This window comes from Octopus bimaculoides, chromosome 3, assembly GCF_001194135.2.
Source record: "Octopus bimaculoides isolate UCB-OBI-ISO-001 chromosome 3, ASM119413v2, whole genome shotgun sequence".
Lineage (NCBI taxonomy): Eukaryota > Metazoa > Mollusca > Cephalopoda > Octopoda > Octopodidae > Octopus > Octopus bimaculoides.
Window position 1 is genome coordinate 20384152 of NC_068983.1, and position 4251 is coordinate 20388402.

At 34.3% G+C, this 4251-nt stretch overlaps 1 protein-coding gene across 5 annotated transcripts in view; it reads left to right on the forward strand.

Moving 5' to 3' along the window:
* The window catches only part of LOC106884261 (inactive histone-lysine N-methyltransferase 2E), a 514331-nt gene that overhangs the window by 32829 nt on the left and 477251 nt on the right, over positions 1-4251 (forward strand). The window contains exon 1 of one of the 5 annotated variants that reach the window (XM_052966079.1): positions 2577-2862. The exons of the other annotated variants lie outside the window; for them this stretch is intronic. The gene's annotated coding sequence lies outside the window, so the exon portion shown is untranslated. Of the gene's footprint in view, positions 1-2576; positions 2863-4251 lie in introns of those variants that run through there. 5 annotated transcript variants of the gene reach the window in all.

Genomic DNA, 4251 nt, shown 5'->3' on the forward strand with positions numbered 1-4251 from the left:
TTTCTTCCCGTTTTGCGGTTTGAGTTCAATTTCCACCGAGGTCGATTTTGCATTTTATCCTTTCGTGGTCGATAAATTAAGTACCAATGAACTAGTGGAGTCAATTTAATCAACATGCCCCTCCCCTCCAAATTCCAGGCCTTGTTCCTTTAGTAGAAAGGATTATTATGAAGGTGGCAGAATCGTTCGCGTACCGGACTAAAAGAAATGCTCGGCGGCATTTCTTCCGGTTTTTGCGTTCTTACTTCAAATTCCGCCGGGTTCAAAACTGCATTTCGTCCTTTCGTTGTCGATAAAAGTAAAGGAACGGTTGAATACAAGGGTCGACGTAAAACGACAAGCCCCTCCCCACAAAATTCTCAGAACTTGTATTAATAGTAGAAAGAATTATTTTCCAGCTGGCAGAATCGTTATGCACGCCGGAAAAAAATACCTAACAGTAATGTCTTCCGGTTCTTTTACGTTCTAAGTTCAAATGCCGCCGAGGTCAATTTACCTTTCATCCTTTTGGAATCGATAAAATAAAATACCGATAAAGAATTGATCTAAACAGACTAACCGCATTCTCCTAAAATTGCCTTGTGCCAAAATCTGAAACCAATATTGTCTTATATTTATGTCACTTTCTCACTTTGTATCTATCTACATATCTACATACCCCTTTCCATCAATCTGTTTCTCACATCGTTATACACACACATCTTCCTAAATACCTTTATACTTCATTGTCTGTGTCCATTCATCCATATGCATGTATGCATGCATGTTTGTGTATAATTGTGTGTGTGCATGTGTGTGTAAATGTGTATGCCTGTGTATGTACATGCGTGTATCTATATACACCTAATAATCTATTTATCTACTTTTCTCCAAATATACCGATCTATCTGTGCCTTCCTACCCACATACATATCTAAATTTCTCCTCTATTTAAGTTTTTTCTTTTTTTCTTTTTGTTATTCTGTCTCCGCCATATGCACACGTATACAGGGTTGGCCAAAAGTCACCCGACAGTAAATCAACATTCCACAAATACTTAATATTCAATTTTATTTATTCTTTCAGTTTGAACAATTTTCATGTTGTTTCATATTTGGATGCTTTTATTAAGCAAAATGAATTTTGGAATTAAACGGTTTTGATTTACCCTCTATACATGCATACATACATACATACATAAACCTTATATATGACCAAAATGTTTTGTACACACAGAGAGGAGCGAGTGAAGAAACGAAAGTAGCATGTGATGAGAATAGACGTTTGTACCTTATACAACCACGAAACTTTAAGTCATGTGAAGCTGAGTCAAACTGTTAACACACACACACACACACACACACACACACACACACACTATCATCTTTATTCCTCACCATTAATCCGTTTTCATGCTCCCATATTATATTTAATCCTCTAAAAAAAAAAATAATAATAATAATTATCATTATTATTATTATTGTTATTATTATTATTATTATTATTATTTACGTATTTTCTGTTTATTTTGTAACTTTCATTTCTTTTCAGTAACTTTAAATCGTAATTGTTCAATTTTAATATATCTGCGTCCACGTTGTTATTTTACTCAGAATTATAACTTTATTCATCAATCTACAAACACAAACATCTCACAGACAGACAGACAGACAGACAGACAGACAGACAGACAGACAGACAGACAGACAGACAGAGATTATGTGTTTAGGCCTGGCTGAGTGGTTAAGAAATTTGCTTGGCAATCAATATAGTTTCTGGTTCGGTCTCACTGTATCGCTTATTGGACAAGTGTCTTTTACCATTGTTCCGAGTCAAGCGAATCCTTGTAAGTGAAACCGGGTTGAGGGGGAAAACTATATGGAAGCCCACTGGATGGATTGTACCTGTGTTTCAAAGATTGTACTTGTATGTCACTCGCTGTATCACACTGATTGTTTTTTTTGTGTGTGTTTGTTCCCCACCCCCACCCCGAGGATCGCCTTAAGGTTATAAACACATGTAAGAAATACTCAACTATTTACTTACATGCTTTTCGAATGAGTTTAATTATTCATTCCGTTGATCGAGCAGTTGGAGTAATTAACTTCGGAATCAATTGGTGGTCTGCTGTGGGATCGAACCTGTGACTGTCGTTGATATGCGAACTTGTTAGTCACACGTCTGCATATGCGTCTAGTTATAGTTTCCATTTTATTGTGTCTGATGGTATAGCTATTCTTTTTAATTACCCATATATTCTTAACAGTCTATGATTTTGTTTAAATCTGTTCATCGTGCCTTTTGAAATACAGTTCTATGCCGTAAGCCATTTTACCCTCGTAGCCTGAAAACTCGAACCGCCCTCAGTAAGATCTGCCTTCTGGTTATTACAGAGGTCTGTTATCTATTTATACGTTAATATATATATATATATATATATATATATACGTTCGTGCAAACTTACATATATACGTACGTATAATATGCATGTATATATATATATATATGCGTGTGTGTATGCGTTCTTTTAAATTCTTTCAGTCTTTAGATTAACTGCTATTCAAGGGTTTTAGTTAAGTACAACGAAAACCTCAGTACTTGTTGTTAGTTTTATGTGTGTATTTTGATCGCTATTTATCGAATGACTAAGTTATCCTGTTGGCAACACAGAGGTGCCACTTGACCCTCTAAGTGCACATCGGCATATCACCCTCTCCCTCACATCCATTTTCCTTTACACCAAATTCGAGTCACAGAGCATAGAATAAACCGAGGCTACTACAGAAAGTGGACGCATGCTCCAGGTTCTTCTGCGCGGTGACATCGAACACGGAACCACGTGGCTATTGAGCAAATATCTTAACTACACGCTCGTATTGGCTGGTAAACATGTGATATTTTACTTATAAACCTTTCACGAAATAACTCCTTTATTTTTTCTTTTTCTTTTCTGTTTTTACCCAAGATTTTTTTATTCTTGTTTACTCTTAAAACAGTCTTGATTAAGATGACTAAATATATATTAAATGTATACTATCTTTTCAAGACAGTAGAGTATGATGTATTTTTTTAAAGCATGCTTTGGCTGCTATTTCTAGCGAAAGCAGGTACACCATCTCATCGGTCGCTTGCAAAGACTATCTATATTAATTTTTTTTTTTTTTTTGCAATCGTCTGTTTATTTCCCGTTTCACTTGGATCTTTTTACTTCTATTATAACTCCTAGTAATTATACATTTGACATACGTTTAACTTTTTTTTATATATGACCAATATGTTTAAACGATCTATTTATGTATTTTTAGTCATAATGTATATTATCCGCAATTATATTCTAATCGCAACGAAAGATTTATTGTGCGTGTGTGTGTGTGTGTGTGTGTGTGTGTGTGTGTGTGTGTGTGTGTACACAAGCCTGTCTTCAGTAAACTGTGTGTGTATGTATATATACGTTACATATATATATATATATATATATATATACGTTACATATATATATATATATATATATATTTATATTTTGTGTATATGATTAAATACATATACAGAGGGAGGGAGAAAAGAGAGTGAAACATGTACATACGCACTCACACACCTACACACGTATGCGTCTATATATGTGTCTATATACTATATATATATATATATATATATATATACATATACTCATACATAGACACATATATACACTAATCCATACATGCACACAAACTACACGCGTATACGCATTTATGTGTACATATATAAGTGTGTGTGTGTGCGTTGTGTGTGTGTGAGTGCGTGTGTGAGTTGAAATAATATACACAGACACACATGCATTTATCCATCTACAATGAGAGTGTTTATGTAAACACGAACCCGCTACAAATGATTCTCAGATCTCTCGTTATTAAAGACGCATCTTATTTCTTTATTGCCGGCAAAGCCTTTCTCCACTGTCTTAGTTTGTTGCCTTTTTGTTGTTGTTGTTCATTTTGATGTTTATAATTATTTTCTGTTTTCTTCATTTGTTTACTATAAAGAAACCTAACAGTTAACAAGATAACTCTATTCGTGATGTAAGGGAAACCTATCTGAATAGATAAAAAAAAAACCCAGACACCTAAACACAGCCGCATTAATCGGATATAGACTGTCTGATAAAGAGATTTATACAAATAAAATGGAAATTTTGTACGGAATGTGAGAGATTGTGTGCGTGTGTGTCCATGTGTGTGTTTGTGTATATATGTATGTGTGTGCGTATATATATATATATATATATATATATAT